This window comes from Cherax quadricarinatus, unplaced genomic scaffold (assembly GCF_038502225.1).
Source record: "Cherax quadricarinatus isolate ZL_2023a unplaced genomic scaffold, ASM3850222v1 Contig187, whole genome shotgun sequence".
In the NCBI taxonomy this organism is placed as follows: domain Eukaryota; kingdom Metazoa; phylum Arthropoda; class Malacostraca; order Decapoda; family Parastacidae; genus Cherax; species Cherax quadricarinatus.
Genome location: NW_027195213.1, coordinates 83851 through 103333, shown reverse-complemented (window position 1 = coordinate 103333; position 19483 = coordinate 83851). Strand labels below are relative to the sequence as shown.

At 41.0% G+C, this 19483-nt stretch overlaps 1 protein-coding gene across 6 annotated transcripts in view; it reads left to right on the top strand.

The window, feature by feature from the left end:
• Nucleotides 1-2795: 2795 nt before the first annotated feature.
• Nucleotides 2796-19483, top strand: part of LOC128698465 (zinc finger protein 84-like) — a 52330-nt gene continuing 35642 nt past the window's right edge. The window contains exon 1 of one of the 6 annotated variants that reach the window (XM_070080165.1): nt 2796-2897. The gene's annotated coding sequence lies outside the window, so the exon portion shown is untranslated. Of the gene's footprint in view, nt 2927-19483 lie in introns of all 6 variants that reach the window. The other 5 variants (XM_070080166.1, XM_070080167.1, XM_070080169.1 and 2 more) reach the window with 5 other exon arrangements.

The window sequence follows — 19483 nt, the reverse complement described above, 5'->3', positions numbered from 1 at the left end:
GGAAAACTGAAGCCATTCTCTTTGGCACGAAACATAAACTGAGAAAGGTAAATAATTTTAAAGTCCAGTGTAATGGGAAGCCCATCGCTTCAGTTTCCTCTGGGAATCCCCTTTGACCCATGTATGTCAGAATTGATAGGGAACAGCGTAGTAAGGAAACCAATGCCAGACTGAAATTCTTCTATAGACAAGCACAGTGTCTACCTACAATATGGACAATGTTATGTCATATGGACTACGCTTGCTCTTCATGGTACTCTGCCTTGACAAAAAAATGAAAGATAGACTGCAAATCACCCAAAACAAATTGTTAAGATTCATCCTGGACCTGAGTTCAAGAGAACATGTAGGCCAGGCTGAACTACAACAATTGGATATGCTGAATGTTGAAGACAGAGTAAAACAAATGAAGCTAAATCATGTTTATAGAATTGCTCACAGTGTCCAGAATATCTTGCTGCCAATTTTGTCATGGTTGGGAACCGAAGCAATCATAGTACTAGGGGGAGAAAACACAACTTTTTAGTACCCACAGTCAGTGGCCAGGCTTCAAACACCTTTGTTTGGATGGATCATCAGTCACAAGACTCACAGAGGGAAAATTCCTAGGTATCCACCTTGACAGTAGCCTTAAGTTCAGGACACATATACAACAAATCACCAAGAAAATCTCCAAGGCTGTAGGCATACTATCAAAGATAAGGTACTACGTTCCACAATCAGCTCTCCTGGCACTGTACCATTCACTCATATACCCTTATCTGACATATGGAATTTGTGCATGGGGATCAACATCCAATCACCTAAAACCCCTAATAACCCAGCAAAAGGCAGCAGTAAGAATGATAACAAATTCCCACTCCCGCCATCATACTCCACCAATTTTCAAAAGTCTGAATCTGCTCACCATTAAGAACATCCATACTTATTCATGTGCCTACTACATACACAGAACAATATATGCAAACATAAACCCTCCACTCAAACTTCTCACCAACCTAAACAAGACACATGAACACAACACAAAACACAGATCTCTTTTTGATATACCTCGTGTCCATATCACACTGTGTAAAAACTCTATGCACATAAAGGGCTCCAAAATATGGAATTCATTACCAGAAGATATTAAAGTAACCCAGTCTGAAAATCAATTTAAGACTCTTCTCAAAAACCACTTAATCACCCTAGACTAAATGCTAAATACTCAGTACACATTTACTCACCTATGTACTCCCACATCATAACTGAAACAATCACATTGAACCTTTCATCCCTTGTTGACAGGAATATAATTGAATCATTGTTTTCGCAAAAAGCATTTTGGAATATAAATATATCTTTGTATTATACAAGTTTTGATTAATTTATAATTAATATTCTACTGTACAACTATGAAATAATTACTAACCTACTGTACAACTATGATATACTCCTTAGTGTTAAGTAGACTGTAAGCCAATAATGTTAAGTTGACCCATAATGCCTAGGCATAATAGAGGCTCTCTTTGCATTGCAACCCACTATTGTAAATACAAAATCTCAATGTACTGTTTACCTGGAGTTTACCTGGAGAGAGTTTCGGGGGTCAACGCCCCCGCGGCCCGGTCTGTGAGCAGGCCTCCTGGTGGATCAGCGCCTGATCAACCAGGCTGTTGCTGCTGGCTGCACGCAAACCAACGTACGAGCCACAGCCCGGCTGATCAGGAACTGACTTTAGGTGCTTGTCCAGTGCCAGCTTGAAGACTGCCAGGGGTCTGTTGGTAATCCCCCTTATGTGTGCTGGGAGGCAGTTGAACAGTCTCGGGCCCCTGACAATTATTGTATGGTCTCTTAACGTGCTAGTGACACCCCTGCTTTTCATTGGGGGGATGGTGCATCGTCTGCCAAGTCTTTTGCTTTCGTAGTGAGTGATTTTCGTGTGCAAGTTCGGTACTAGTCCCTCTAGGATTTTCCAGGTGTATATAATCATGTATCTCTCCCTCCTGCGTTCCAGGGAATACAGGTTTAGAAACCTCAAGCGCTCCCAGTAATTGAGGTGTTTTATCTCCGTTATGCGCGCCGTGAAAGTTCTCTGTACATTTTCTAGGTCGGCAATTTCACCTGCCTTGAAAGGTGCTGTTAGAGTGCAGCAATATTCCAGCCTAGATAGAACAAGTGACCTGAAGAGTGTCATCATGGGCTTGGCCTCCCTAGTTTTGAAGGTTCTCATTATCCATCCTGTCATTTTTCTAGCAGATGCGATTGATACAATGTTATGGTCCTTGAAGGTGAGATCCTCCGACAATAAAGGAATGGAGCAGACTGCCCGCACATATCAAAGCCAATCATATCATGACCCAGTTCAATAAGAGTGCCAAAAGGCACCTGATGAATGTAGCTACAGAAAGGGAGGGGAATGATTTTATATTTTTGTAGCTAACACATTGCTAGTAATGACCATCATATTGTAGATAGTCTTAATGACCCTCGAGTAGATAATCTTAATGACCCTCGCGTAGTAGATAGTCTTAATGGTATGATAATAAAATGCTATCTACATAGAATAATAATGAGATATTATCACCCTTAAATTACAATGAGGTAAAAGAACCCCAATAGAAATAAGTCACTCTGACTGACATTTTTGGGTTATCCCAGGTACTTTACACATATGCTGCTATGTATGATAATCTATGTAACTGTATTTGTGTATACCTGAATAAACTTACTCATTTACTTACTTAATCCTTCCACTTTGGCGGAGGTTCCTTTTCCGAGCGCCGGAAGTCAGGGTTCAATACGACGTACAGTGTCAGTGGCCCTATAAACAACAACAACAACAACAACAACTTGTGTTGTTGGTGGGTGGCTGTGATAAAGTCAACAATAAACAGTGTTTGTGGTGTCTAACACAGGTGAGTAACACCTGTGGTGTCTAACACACGTGAGTAACACCTGCCTTTATTACAATATAACATTCATGTGCTAGATGATACATAGAGAGAGTTTGACCCATGAAATATAGTGTATTAAGGCGCCAGACATGATCATATCTGTGTCTTGTTGACTGTGTTAGTTGCTCAGGTGTTGACTGTGTTAGTTGCTCAGGTGTTGACTGTGTTAGTTGCTCAGGTGTTGACTGTGTTAGTTGCTCAGGTGTTGACTGTGTTAGTTGCTCAGGTGTTGACTGTGTTAGTTGCTCAGGTGTTGACTGTGTTAGTTGCTCAGGTGTTGACTGTGTTAGTTGCTCAGGTGTTGACTGTGTTAGTTGCTCAGGTGTTGACTGTGTTAGTTGCTCAGGTGTTGACTGTGTTAGTTGCTCAGGTGTTGACTGTGTTAGTTGCTCAGGTGTTGACTTAGCTGCTCAGGTGTTGACTGTGTTAGTTGCTCAGGTGTTGACTGTGTTAGTTGCTCAGGTGTTGACTTAGCTGCTCAGGTGTTGACTGTGTTAGTTGCTCAGGTGTTGACTGTGTTAGTTGCTCAGGTGTTGACTGTGTTAGTTGCTCAGGTGTTGACTGTGTTAGTTGCTCAGGTGTTGACTGTGTTAGCTGCTCAGGTGTTGACTGTGTTAGTTGCTCAGGTGTTGACTGTGTTAGTTGCTCAGGTGTTGACTGTGTTAGTTGCTCAGGTGTTGACTGTGTTAGTTGCTCAGGTGTTGACTGTGTTAGCTGCTCAGGTGTTGACTGTGTTAGCTGCTCAGGTGTTGACTGTGTTAGTTGCTCAGGTGTTGACTGTGTTAGTTGCTCAGGTGTTGACTGTGTTAGCTGCTCAGGTGTTGACTGTGTTAGTTGCTCAGGTGTTGACTGTGTTAGTTGCTCAGGTGTTAACATAAGAACATAAGAAAGGAGGAACACTGCAGCAGGCCTGTTGGCCCATACTAGGCAGGTCCTTTACAATTCATCCCACTAACAAACATTTGACCAACCCAATTTTCAATGCCACCCAAGAAATAAGCTCTGATGTGCAAGTCCCACTCAAATCCAACCCTTCCCACTCATGTATTTATCCAACCTAAATTTGAAACTACCCAAAGTCCCAGCCTCAATAACCCAACTAGGTAGACTGTTCCACTCATCTACTACCCTATTTCCAAACCAATACTTTCCTATGTCCTTTCTAAATCTAAACTTATCTAATTTAAATCCATTACTGCGGGTTCTCTCTTGGAGAGATATTCTCAAGACCTTGTTAATATCCCCTTTATTAATACCTATCTTCCACTTATACACTTCGATCAGGTCTCCCCTCATTCTTCGTCTAACAAGTGAATGTAACTTAAGAGTCTTCAATCTTTCTTCATAAGGAAGATTTCTAATGCTATGTATTAATTTAGTCATCCTACGCTGAATGTTTTCTAACGAATTTATGTCCACTCTGTAATATGGAGACCAGAACTGAACTGCATAATCTAGGTGAGGCCTTACTAATGATGTATAAAGCTGCAGTATGACCTCTGGACTTCTGTTGCTTACACTTCTTGATATAAATCCCAGTAATCTATTTGCCTTATTACGTACGCTTAGGCATTGCTGTCTTGGTTTAAGGTTGCTGCTTACCATAACCCCCAAGTCCTTTTCGCAATCTGTATGGTTAAGTTCTACATTATTTAACTTATAAGTGCTAGGGTTATGGACACTCCCGAGCTTCAGAACCTTGCATTTATCTACATTGAACTGCTTCTGCCACTTTTCTGACCAAGAGTAGAGTTTGTCTAAATCCTCCTGAAGTTCCCTAACATCTACGTTTGAATCAATTATCCTACCTATCTTTGTGTCATCGGCGAATTTGCTCATATCACTAGTAATTCCTTCATCAAGATCATTGATATATATTATAAACAACAACGGGCCCAAGACTGATCCCTGTGGAACGCCACTTGTTACTGATCCCCACTCGGATTTAACCCCATTTATGGACACTCTTTGCTTCCTGTCTGTGAGCCATGATTCGATCCACGAGAGCACCCTACCCCCAATGCCATGAGCTGCTACTTTCTTCAACAGTCTTTGGTGTGGAACTCTATCAAATGCCTTACTAAAATCTAAGTAAATAATATCAAATTCTTTATCGTGGTCAACAGCCTCAAAAGCTTTACTGAAGAAAGTTAATAAATTAGTTAGACAAGACCGGCCTCTTGTGAATCCATGCTGAGTATCATTAATCGAGCTATGCTTATCGAGATGGCTTCTTATAATCTCAGCTATAATTGACTCTAGTAATTTGCCTACAATTGAGGTCAGGCTTATTGGGCGGTAATTTGACGGTAACGACTTGTCCCCTGTTTTAAAAATAGGAATTACATTAGCCATCTTCCACATATCAGACACTGCACCTGTTTGAAGAGATAAATTAAAAATATTAGTTAATGGTTCACAGACTTCCATTTTGCATTCCTTTAGAACCCTTGAAAAAACCTCATCAGGACCCGGTGACTTATTTTGCTTCAGTCTGTCTATCTGCTTCACAACCATTTCACTAGTGACTGTGATGTTACATAATTTATCTTCTTCTGATCCACTATAAAAATTAATTACCGGAATATTATTAGTGTCTTCCTGTGTAAAAACCGAGAGAAAATAATTATTTAAAATCGAGCACATTTCATTCTCTTTGTCAGTAAGATGCCCATAGTTATTTTTAAGGGGACCTATCTTATCTCTGACTTTTGTTCTATAGACCTGGAAAAAACTTTTTGGGTTAGTTTTAGAATCCCTAGCAACTTTAATTTCATAGTCCCTTTTAGCTTTTCTTATCCCCTTTTTAATGTCCCTCTTAATGTCAATATACTGATTCATAAGATGACCCTCGCCTCTTTTGATACGCCTATAAATTCCTTTCTTATGCCCTAGTAGATATTTCAGCCTATTATTCATCCATTTTGGGTCATTTCTATTTGATCTAATTTCCTTATAAGGGATAAACGTTCTTTGAGCAGCATGTATTGTGTTCAGAAAACTGTCATATTGATAGCTCTCTTCGTTACCCCAGTCAACAGATGATAAGTGTTCTCTAAGCCCATCGTAATCTGCTAGGCGAAAATCTGGGACTGTTACTGAGTTATCCCTACTATCATACTTCCATTCAATTCTACATGTAATTGATTTGTGGTCGCTGGCACCCAGTTCCTCTGAAACTTCTAAATTATTAACAAGGGATTCATTGTTTGCCAGAACTAAGTCAAGCAGGTTATTACCCCTTGTAGGTTCTGTCACAAACTGCTTCAAAAAACAATCCTTAACTACTTCTAAGAAATCGTATGATTCTAAATTCCCAGTTAAGAAATTCCAATCAATATGACTAAAGTTAAAGTCTCCTAGAATTACTACATTATCGTGCCTTGTGGCCCTAACAATTTCCTCCCATAGTAGTCTCCCCTGGTCTCTCTCTAAATTTGGGGGACGGTATATCACACCTAAAATTAATTTTTCATGCCCCTCTGAAAATTCTATCCAAACAGACTCTGTATGTGTTACTTCAGACTTAATACCTGTTTTTATGCAACAGTTCAAGCGATCTCGGACATACAATGCCACCCCACCCCCCTTCCCGATACTTCTATCTACTTGGAACAATTTAAAACCCTGAATGTGACATTCTGCAGGCATGTCCCGACTTTTTGAATTAAACCACGTCTCAGTAATGGCAAATACATCTATGTTACCTGCACTAGCAACTAGTCTCAACTCGTCCATCTTATTCCTAGCACTGCGACTATTTGTGTAATAAATATTTAATGACCCTCCTATCTCTTTACCCTTCCTGCTCCTTTCTGTTATTCCACTAAACCTATTACTGTCATTGTCAATTAGTGCCACTGGCTTTCCAATATCCTCCTCATTTTGCCTATTACTAGTTCTCCTAGTACTCATGTTACTACCCTGCGACTTCACAGTTTTCCCGCCAAAACCCATACCACTAACTATTCCTAGTTTAAAGACCTAACAGCTCCCTCCACTGCGTTGGCCAGTGCTCTCACCCCACACCTAGACAAGTGAACCCCATCCCTGGCATACATGTCATTTCTGCCATAGAAGAGGTCCCAGTTGTCAATGAATGTTACCGCATTTTCCTTACAGTATTTGTCCAGCCAGCAATTGACACCAATTGCTCTGGACAACCATTCATTTCCAACTCCTCTCCTTGGCAAAATGCCACATATGACAGGTTTGCCACCCTTCTTCCTAATTATCTCTATTGCTGACCTATACCTGCTAATCAGGTCCTCACTCCTACGTCTGCCAACAGGTGTTGCTCAGGTGTTGACTGTGTTAGTTGATCAGGTGTTGACTGTTAGTTGCTCAGGTGTTGACTGTGTTAGTTGCTCAGGTGTTGACTGTTAGTTGCTCAGGTGTTGACTGTGTTAGTTGCTCAGGTGTTGACTGTGTTAGTTGCTCAGGTGTTGACTGTGTTAGTTGCTCAGGTGTTGACTGTGTTAGTTGCTCAGGCGTTGACTGTTAGTTGCTCAGGTGTTGACTGTGTTAGTTGCTCAGGTGTTGACTGTGTTAGTTGCTCAGGTGTTGACTGTTAGTTGCTCAGGTGTTGACTGTGTTAGTTGCTCAGGTGTTGACTGTGTTAGTTGCTCAGGTGTTGACTGTATTAGCTGCTCAGGTGTTGACTGTGTTAGTTGCTCAGGTGTTGACTGTGTTAGTTGCTCAGGTGTTGACTGTGTTAGTTGCTCAGGTGTTGACTGTGTTAGTTGCTCAGGTGTTGACTGTTAGTTGCTCAGGTGTTGACTGTGTTAGTTGCTCAGGTGTTGACTGTTAGTTGCTCAGGTGTTGACTGTGTTAGCTGCTCAGGTGTTGACTGTGTTAGCTGCTCTGGTGTTGACTGTGTTAGCTGCTCAGGTGTTGACTGTGTTAGCTGCTCATGTGTTGACTGTGTTAGCTGCTCAGGTGTTGACTGTGTTAGCTGCTCATGTGTTGACTGTGTTAGTTGCTCAGGTGTTGACTGTGTTAGCTGCTCAGGTGTTGACTGTGTTAGCTGCTCAGGTGTTGACTGTTAGCTGCTCATGTGTTGACTGTGTTAGCTGCTCAGGTGTTGACTGTGTTAGCTACTCAGGTGTTGACTGTGTTAGCTGCTCAGGTGTTGACTGTGCTAGGTGCTCAGGTATTGACTGTCTTAGCTGCTCAGGTGTTGACTGTCTTAGCTGCTCAGGTTTTGACTGTGTTAGCTGCTCAGGTGTTGACTGTGTTAGGTGCTCAGGTGTTGACTATCTTAGCTGCTAAGTGTTGACTGTGTTAGTTGCTCAGGTGTTGACTGTCTTAGCTGCTCAGGTGTTGACTGTGTTAGTTGCTCAGGTGTTGACTGTGTTAGCTGCTCAGGTGTTGACTGTGTTAGCTGCTCAGGTGTTGACTGTGTTAGCTGCTCAGGCGTTGACTGTGTTAGCTGCTCAGGTGTTGACTGTGTTAGCTGCTCAGGTGTTGACTGTTAGCTGCTCAGGTGTTGACTGTGTTAGCTGCTCAGGTGTTGACTGTGTTAGCTGCTCAGGTGTTGACTGTGTTAGTTGCTCAGGTGTTGACTGTGTTAGTTCCTCAGGTGTTGACTGTGTTAGCTGCTCAGGTGTTGACTGTGTTAGTTGCTCAGGTGTTGACTGTGTTAGCTGCTCAGGTGTTGACTGTGTTAGCTGCTCAGGTGTTGACTGTGTTAGCTGCTCATGTGTTGACTGTGTTAGCTGCTCAGGTGTTGACTGTGTTAGCTGCTCAGGTGTTGACTGTGTTAGTTGCTCAGGTGTTGACTGTGTTAGTTGCTCAGGTGTTGACTGTGTTAGCTGCTCAGGTGTTGACTGTGTTAGTTGCTCAGGTGTTGACTGTGTTAGCTGCTCAGGTGTTGACTGTGTTAGCTGCTCAGGTGTTGACTGTGTTAGCTGCTCAGGTGTTGACTGTGTTAGCTGCTCAGGCATTGACTGTGTTAGCTGCTCAGGTGTTGACTGTGTTAGCTGCTCAGGTGTTGACTGTTAGCTGCTCAGGTGTTGACTGTGTTAGCTGCTCAGGTGTTGACTGTGTTAGCTGCTCAGGTGTTGACTGTGTCACGTGAATATCAAATGGTATACAATACCGACAGATTGGTAGATAAGACACATAGGCAACATTTAGGCAATTTTATTCCAAAACTTTTCGCCTACACAGTAGGCTTCTTCAGTCGAGTGCAGAAAGTAGGCAGGAGCAGTAGAGATTTGAAGATGATGTAATCAGTCCATCACCCTTGAAGTCGTAGATTTGAGGTTGTCAGTCCCTCAGCCTGGAGAAGTTCTGTTTCCAGAATATGGAACAGAACTGCTCCAGGCTGAGGGACTGACAACTTCAAATCTACGACTTCAAGGGTGATGGACTGATTACATCATCTTTGCATCTCTACTGCTCCTGCCTACTTTCTGCACTCATCTGAAGAAGCCTACTGTGTAGGCAAAATGTTTTGGAATGAAATTGCCTAAATGTTGCCTATGTGTCTTATCTGCCACTTTGTCATGTGTTAGGTGCTCAGGTGTTGACTGTGGCAGGTGATAGGTGCTTAGGTGTTGACTGTGGTAGACCATTTGACCAGATATTGTGAGTTAGTTCCTATTGCGGGTAAGACTGCCGAGACAGTAGCTAAAGCGTTTAAAGAATGCATTATCTGCAGGCATACCACCCCTAAGTCCCTAGTAACAGATAATGGAAGTGAATTCTGTAATGAGATTCTTGAAAATTTGTGTACCTTGTTCAAGATCTCTAAATCCACCATTGTTCCTCGTCATCCTGCCAGCAATGGGTTAGTGGAACGAACCAATAAGAAAGTAGTTGATGTCTTGAGAGCCACTATCAATCCCAACAGTGAAACTTGGGATGAAGTTATACCTGATGTGCAGTATGCTATAAATTCTGCTTACAATGTTTCTATAGGTGACACTCCACATTATGCATTGTACGGTGTAGATAAACGCTTGCCTTACGAGTTGCTATATTCTAATCCGAAACCAAATTACAACCCTGATGATTTCATAGCAACTCGTACCAGCTTAGCTCAAAGCGTCTTTAGAAGAATCCATGAAACACTTCATAAATCAACAGCAGAATTTACAAGAGTCGCAAACACTCGAGCAAAGCCGTCCAAAATCAAAGTAGGTTCGAGAGTTATGCTGACTAACTTTAACAAAACATCTGCTTGCAAGTTACTTAAGTGCTAAATAAGCTACCATGGCTTCAAAGAAAGCTCCTAGTGCCAAGCCTTTGGTAAAGAAGGTGAGAAATACGACTGAATTTAAGAAAAGCATCATTGAACAATATGATAGTGGCATACATGTGGGTGAACTGGCCAGAATATATAACAAATCCCGTACAACCATATCTTCCATCATAACCAAGGAAAAGGAAATCAAGCACGCTGTTGTTGCAAAGGGGGTAAATATGCTGACAAAAATGAGATCACCAGTACTCGAAGATGTTGAGAAGTTATTATTTGTGTGGATAAATGAGAAACAATTAGCAGGAGATAGTCTTATGATGTCGCTTATTTGTGAAAAGGCTAGGCAGTTGCATGAAGATTTGGTAAAGAAATTGCCTGCAACTAGTGGTGATGTGAGTAAATTTAAAGCCAGCAAAGGCTGGTTTGAGAGATTTAAGAAGCGTACTGGCATACACAGTGTGGTAAGGCATGGTGAGGCTGCCAGTTTGGACCACAAAGCAGCTGAAAAATATGTGCATGAATTCAAGGAGTACATAAACAGTGAAGGACTGAAACCTGAACAAGTGTTCAATTGTGATGAAACAGGCCTCTTATGGAAGAAAATGCCAAAGAGGACCTACATTACTCAGGAAGAAAAGGCACTGCCAGGACACAAGCCTATGAAAGACAGTAAATCATCCAATCTGTCTCCTTCTCCAGTCTTCCATACACAAAGAAGAACTGCCAATGAAGGTGATATTCTGTTAATGTTTAATTCATCATGTGCCACTGTATTGTTTATGTACTACATCTACATTTCATGTAAAAAAATTTTTGTTTTAATGCTTCTGGGTGTCAGGAACGGATTAATTGAATTTACATTATTTCTTATGGGGAAAAGTGATTCGTAAATCGTCCATTTCGATAATAGTCCCACTTCCAGGAACGGATTATGGACGATAATTGAGGGACCACTATACGTATATATTTCTTCCTCAGAATCCGTAGATCACATGAATACGGAACGATCGATCAAATTTTTTTTTTTATCACTTCTATTGTGTAATCCCAATGTTGAGTCTCATTCGATGAGTTGTGCTATATCATACCTTGTAATGTATTACTGTTCCATTACAGTAAATTTCATTATAGTCAATTACGTAAACTTCCATTCCAATATTCTCCTTATGTTATAAAGTTCAATTGTTGTGTACTTTGACATTGTATAGAATCAGCCCAAGCCATACACTTGCAGTCTCTAGTTTGTATTAGCTGTATGTCGGGACGACACACGTTGCTCTCAGTAGCACCAGTTACCAGTAACCAGTTACCAGTAGATGTCTCACTACCAACCGTCTGTGTGAATCACTGACTGCTATTCATGTTGCTGCTGACAATAGAATGTTTTTAAACACCGCTCACTGGTGTTGACTGTGTTAGCTGCTCAGGTGTTGACTGTGTCATGTGTTAGGTGCTCAGATGTTGACTGTGTCACATGTTAGGTGCTCAGGCATTGACTGTGTCAGGTGTTAAGTGCTCAGGTGTTGACTGTCTTAGCTGCTCAGGTGTTGACTGTGTTAGATGCTCAGGTGTTGACTGTGTTAGCTGCTCAGGTGTTGACTGTGCCACATGTTAGGTGCTCAGATGTTGACTGTCACACATTAGGTTCTCAGGTGTTGACTGTGGCAGGTGATAGGTGCTCAAGTGTTGACTGTGTCAGGTGTTAGGTGCTCAGGCAGCAGCAGGTTTTAGGTGGTGAGGCAGCAGCAGGTGTTAGGTGGTGAGGCATCAGCAGCAGCAGGTGTTAGGTGGGGAGGCATCAGCAGCAGGTTTTAGATGGTGAGACAGCAGCAGCAGCAGGTGTTAGGTGGTGAGGCATCAGCAGCAGGTGTTAGGTGGTGAGGCATCAGCAGCAGGTGTTAGGCTGTGAGGCAGCAGCAGCAGTTGTTAGGTGATGAGGCAGCAGCAGCAGGTTTTAGGTGGTGAGGCAGCAGCAGCAGTTGTTAGGTGGTGAGGCAGCAGCAGCAGGTATTATGTGGTGAGGCATCAGCAGCAGGTTTTAGGTGGTGAGGCAGCAACAGGAGCAGGTGTTATGTGGTGAGGCATCAGCAGCAGGTTTTAGGTGGTGAGGCAGCATCAGCAGGTGTTAGGTGAGGCAGCAGCAGCAGGTGTTAGGTGGTGAGGCAGCAGCAGGTGTTAGGTGGTGAATCAGCACCAGCAGGAGTTAGGTGGTGAGGCATCAGTAGCAGGTGTTAGGTGGTGAGGCAGCAGCAGCAGCAGGTGTTAGGTGGTGAGGCAGCAGCAGCAGGTTTTAGATGGTGAGGCAGCAGCAGGTGTTAGGTGGTGAATCAGCAGCAGCAGGAGTTAGGTGGTGAGGCATCAGTAGCAGGTGTTAGGTGGTGAGGCAGCAGCAGGTGTTAGGTGGTGAGGCAGCAGCAGCAGCAGATGTTAGGTGGTGAGGCATCAGCAGCAGGTGTTATGTGGTGAGGCAATAGCAGGTGGTGAGGCAGCAGCAGCAGATGTTAGGTTATGAGGCAGCAGCAGCAGGTGTTAGATTGTGAGGCAGCAGCAGCAAGCGTTAGGTGGTGAGGCAGCAGCAGGTGTTAGGTGGTGAGGCAGCAGCAGCAAGTGTTAGGTGGTGAGGCAGTAGCAGCAGGTGTTAGGTGGTGAGGCAGTAGCAGCAGGTGTTAGGTGGTGAGGCAGCAGCAGGTGTTAGGTAGTGAGGCAGCAGCAGCAGGTGTTAGTTGGTGAGGCAGCAGCAGCAGGTGTTAGGTGGTGAGGCAGCAGCAGGTGTTAGGTGGTGAGGCAGCAGCAGCAGGTGTTAGGTGGTGAGGCAGCAGCAGGTGTTAGGTAGTGAGGCAGCAGCAGCAGGTGTTAGTTGGTGAGGCAGCAGCAGCAGGTGTTAGGTGGTGAGGCAGCAGCAGATGATAGGTGGTGAGGCATCAGCAGCAGGTGTTAAGTGGTGAGGCAATAGCAGGTGGTGAGGCAGCAGCAGCAGGTGTTAGGTTATGAGGCAGCAGCAGCAGGTGTTAGATTGTGAGGCAGCAGCAGTAAGCGTTAGGTGGTGAGGCAGCAGCAGGTGTTAGGTGGTGAGGCAGCAGCAGCAAGTGTTAGGTGGTGAGGCAGCAGCAGCAGGTGTTAGGTGGTGAGGCAGTAGCAGCAGGTGTTAGGTGGTGAGGCAGCAGCAGGTGTTAGGTAGTGAGGCAGCAGCAGCAGGTGTTAGTTGGTGAGGCAGCAGCAGCAGGTGTTAGGTGGTGAGGCAGCAGCAGGTGTTAGGTGGTGAGGCAGCAGCAGCAGGTGTTAGGTGGTGAGGCAGCAGCAGGTGTTAGGTGGTGAGGCAGCAGCAGGTGTTAGGTGGGGAGGCAGCAGCAGCAGCAGGTGTTAGGTTGTAAGGCAGCAGCAGCAGGTGTTAGGTGGTGAGGCAGCAGCAGCAGGTGTTAGGTGGTAAGGCAGCAGCAGGTTTAAGTCAGTAAGTTTTAAGGTTTATGTTACATAATAAACAATACAGGTCTCCCTCAACATTCACGTTTTCAACTTTCACGGGCTTCACACATTCGCGAATTCCCAACTGCCAAATTCCCAGCCACCAAATTCCCAGCCGCCAAATCATATTCAAGTTTTCCGCCACCTGCAAGTCCCTACTACCCTCCCTCCGACCCCCGCAACTGGCAGCCAGCCCTCCCACCACTCAGTGTGGTGAGTGTTTTGTTTGTTCATTATTTGCTATTAAACTACAGTATAAATAATGTAAACCCATTCATGACTGCATATTGGAATGGCTATTCGGACAGGTATTAGACGGTGACATCATGTGTTTACTCTTGAACACTGCAAAGAATTAAACATTTCTGCTACAGCTAATAATAACAATAGTAATAATAATAATAATAATAACAATAATAATAATAAATATTATATAATTGAAGAAGGAATTTGTACAAAAATACGAGGGAGTGGTTGACACATCGTCAGTGTGACTTTGTTTATGCTGGAGTAAACATTAGTCTCCCTGCTCTTCCAAACATTTCACAATAATTCATTGTGTTTGGTGCTTGTAGATTGAGTGTGACTGGAGTGGTAGAAGCAGTGCTTGAGGCAATGGTATTTAATAACATACATGTTAATAATAATACATGTTATTAATAATATGTACTATTATTATTTATAACATATATGTTATTAAATACATACATGTTAATAATAATACATGTTGTTAATAATAACATGTACTATTATTATTTATAACATATATGTTATTAAATACCACTGCCTCAACCGCTGAATTATTGTGAAATGTTTGGAAGAGCAGGGAGACTAATGTTCACTCCAGCATAAACAAAGTCACACTGACGATGTGTCAACCACTCCCTCGTATTTTTGTACAATTTCCTTCTTCAATTATATCGCATTTATTATTATTATTATTATTATTATTATTATTATTATTATTATTATTATTATTATTATTGTTATTACTATTGTTATTATTAGCAATAGCAGAAATGTTCAATTCTTTGCTGTGTTCAAGAGTAAACACATGATGTCACCGTCTAATACCTTTCCTAATAGCCATTCCAATATGCAGTCATGAATGGGTTTACATTATTTATTCTGTAGTTTAATAGCAAATAATGAACAAACAAAACACTCACCACACTGAGTGGTGGGAGGGCTGGCTTCCAGTTGGGGGGGTCGAAGGGAGGGTAGTAGGGACTCGCAGTGGTGGAGGCATTGGTGGAGGCAGTGGTGAAGTCTGTGGTATTTAATAACATACATGTTATTAAATTACATACGTTATTAAAGCATAACATGTATATATTAAGTACAATTTACGACGTTTCATGTATTTTATGATTATTCATGGTTCAACAAGTTAAGGAAGCAGTATCGTAATATATTTCCCTACAATATATTGGGGCACCAAACATTCACGGTTTTTCAACATTCGCGAGGCTCTTGATCCCCTAACCCTCGCGAATGTTGAGGGAGACCTGTTGGCAGAACATTCATATACAAGGTTCATTATTTAACCAAAAATAACCCAATAAGTTAGTAAGTTTATTTAGGTACAAGTACACATAAATACACTTAAACAAATTATCATGCATAGTAACATGTACATTAACCACAAGAGTAACACAAAAATTATCATACATAGTAACATGTACATTAACCACCAGAGTAACACAAAAATTATCATACATAGTAACATGTACATTAACCACCAGAGTAACACAAAAATTATCATACATAGTAACATGTACATTAACCACCAGAGTAACACAAAAATTATCATACATAGTAACATGTACATTAACCACCAGAGTCTGCATTACTCTGACTCTGGTGGTTAATGTACATGTTACTATGTATGATAATTTTTGTGTTACTCTGGTGACAGCTTCGCTGGGCAGGTCACGTTGCTCGCATGCCAGACCACTGGCTGCCAAAGAAACTCTTATTTGGCGAACTGCAGCATGGAAAGCGCTCTCAAGGAGGCCAAAAGAAGCGCTATAAGGACACCCTTAAGACTGCTTTGAAAGCTTTCAACATCAACCACACCATGTGGGAGCTGATAGCTCAGGACAGGAATGACTGGCGAGCAGTTGTCCAGAAAGGGGCAACATTCTGCGAGGCAAGCAGAATCTCATTAGCTGAGCAGCGCAGGCAGGCAAGGAAGACCAGAGCCATCAGACCCCTCGATGTCACCACCCTTCCCTGTCCACACTGCCAGAGAACGTTTCATGCGTGGATTGGCCTGACAAGTCATCTGCATACCCACCAACCTCGACCCCAGGATGACTAGATGGTCCTCGTCGAATCGACGGACAAACAACTAACCACCAGAGTAACACAAAAATTATCATACATAGTAACATGTACATTAACTGCCAGAGTAACACAAAAATTATCATACACAGTAACATGTACATTAACTACCAGAGTAACACAAAAATTATCATACATAGTAACATGTACATTAACCACCAGAGTAACACAAAAATTATCATACATAGTAACATGTACATTAACCACCAGAGTAACACAAAAATTATCATACATAGTAACATGTACATTAACTGCCAGAGTAACACAAAAATTATCATACATAGTAACATGTACATTAACCACCTGATTAATGCAAAAATTATCATACATAGTAACATGTACATTAACCACCTGATTAACACAAAAATTATCATACATAGTAACATGTACATTAACCACCCGAGTAACACAAAAATTATCATACATAGTAACATGTACATTAACCACCAGAGTAACACAAAAATTATCATACATAGTAACATGTACATTAACCACCAGAGTAACACAAAAATTATCATACATAGTAACATGTACATTAACCACCAGAGTAACAAAAATTATCATACATGGTAACATGTACATCAACCACCAGAGTAACACAAAAAAACTCAAAGTGGCTTAATTGTGTTCCTTGTAATATCTTATTATTTAAACCTTAAAGCAACTAACTCAACTGTCTGAAAATCAGTTACAATAAAGATATACAGTGGACCCTCGACTAACGATCAGCTCCCAACTCGACCAGTTACGTAAGTGTATTTTTATAAGTGCTTTTGTACGTGAATTTTTGGGGGTCTGAAACGGACTAATCTATTTCACAATAATCCTTATGGGAACAAATTCGGTCGGTAACATCTGAAATGAAATAATATCGTTAGTTGAGGGTCCACAGTATTGGTAATAAGGGAGACCAATGGCCTGGCAAGGGTAGAAAAATTGTGTATGTTTCCTTACACCAGGTGTCCTGTTTACCTAGCAAGCAAGTAGGTACCTGGGTGTTAGTGGACTGATATGGGTTGCATCCTGGGGACAAGAATGTTAACAACAATGGAAATAAGACACAGTTCCTGTTGACACACTGATTTTCTTGAGTAATTTACATTAACATTAAAGAAATAATCAACTTACAGTAATAGGCACTAATATACATATATTATAGTAACTATTAATTTACATAGTCACTTAGATACATTTGATACATTCTTAATTGTAACAATGAAACTCAGATGAATATATTAGGTTACTGTATTAGCAATATAGTACCATAATTTTCCTCCTATTCATATTCTTTATTCATTAGATTTTCTTTAGCTCTTTCTAAAGTGGATTATATAAATAATGGCTTTAACATGAGAAGGCATCTCATTATTTTCCTTTAACTCTTTGAGGTTAAAAGAATTTAAAAAAAATTCCAATTTTCATTTTTTTTTTTAAATTCTTGAACCCTCAAAGGATTAAGTCTATTCTTTAATTTCTTTTTACTTGGGTTAATGCCCACTGTTATGTACATATGAAAATAAAAATGTTTATTTCCCTTCAAAGTTTACAGTGTGTGGTTTACATATTATAAAATAATAATAACAAACAAAACTACTAACATGCCTCGGCATTTCAGACAGACTAATCCAAATTCTTACTCTATATTGGCACAGGTTATGGAGCAATGCATTTTAATATACATTATTGCATGTTGATGTTGGGTAATTGAAGTGATTATCATTAATTAGATTGATAATAGTGGGGTAGTATAATACATAATAATATTACAGTTAGTAAACTTAGTAATTGGAATGGTTTTGTCTTGGCATTTATTTATTTATTTATTTATTTATTTATTTATTTATTTATTTATTTATTTTATTTATTTAATAATTTGTAACATACATACAGAGGTACAAAAAAATACAGGTAAGAGTAGCATTCAAAAGCCACTTATATGCATAGCATTATGGGCTGGCTTAAAATTAACCTAAGATTAACTAAGCAAAGATGTAATCAGTGATAAAACATTATTGTAAACAGATAACAATAAAGCACAAATGAGTATTACAAAGACAGGTCATATGGTTGCATGCATTGTTGTACATTCAGTAGAATGGAGTATTCTGTTAGGTAGTGTATTTAAAAACTAACAAAGTTAGATTGGGTCTTAGGTTTAACATTTATGTGATATAATTGTAAGAAACATTTAGGATATACAATTTATAAGGTTCAGTTATTCAGTATTTATTTGGTTTTGGGTGAGTAAGTGATCTTTGAGAAGAGACTTGAATTTATAAACAGGTAGTGTTTCTTTTATATTTACAGGTAATGAGTTCCAGATTTTAGGGCCTTTTATGTGCATTGAGTTTTTGCATAGCGTGAGATGGACACGAGGAACATCAAAGAGTGATCTGTGCCTTGTGTTATGGTCATTTGTTCTGTTGAGGTTGGTAAGGAGATGTTTGAGGGGAGGGTTAATATCAGAGTTAAGTGTTCTATGTATGTAATAGGTGCAGTAATAAGTATGGATGTTTTGTATGGTGAGTAGGTTAAGTGTTTTGAATATTGGTGGAGTGTGCTGCCTGTAGTGGGAATTTGTTATCATTCTGACTGCAGCCTTTTGTTGGGTAATTAGTGGTTTGAGGTGGTTAATTGTTGTTGAGCCCCATGCACAAATTCCATAGGTGAGATAGGGGTAAATAAGAGAGTGATACAGGGCCAGGAGTCCTGACTGTGGAACATAGTAATGTATCTTCGATAGTATGCCTACACTGTTTCTATAAGAGCTCCTATATTGGCTGAGTATTTCAGGCAAACTTAGGACTAAGTTAAGATTAATTACGAAGTAACTACATTAGGAATTTTATGTTTACAATTGTTTGGGAGAGTGTAAATGTAAAATATGGAGAATTACAGATACCGAGAGTAAGTTGATTTTGTTTTTGATGTTGTGAGAAGTAAATTACCTGTATGAACCTATTTTATTTGTTCAAGCAATTTGATTAGAAGGCAACAGTGGTACATTACTTACCCTTTGTTGCACCACTGAGGTATGTGGGAAAATTTTAAGGTACTCTGGTCATAAGAAAAGTGTCTCCCTGTGACACCCACTACTCTCTACACATATCTCCCTGGACCAAATTTATATGTTAAAAAATAATAATTTTTTTTTTTTATTATTATCACACTGGCCGATTCCCACCAAGGCAGGGTGGCCCGAAAAAGAAAAACTTTCACCATCATTCACTCCATCACTGTCTTGCCAGAAGGGTGCTTTACACTACAGTTTTTAAACTGCAACATTAACACCCCTCCTTCATAGTGCAGGCACTGTACTTCCCATCTCCAGGACTCAAGTCCGGCCTGCCGGTTTCCCTGAACCCCTTCATAAATGTTACTTTGCTCACACTCCAACAGCACGTCAAGTATTAAAAACCATTTGTCTCCATTCACTCCTATCAAACATGCTCACGCATGCCTGCTGGAAGTCCAAGCCCCTCGCACACAAAACCTCCTTTACCCCCTCCCTCCAACCTTTCCTAGGCCGACC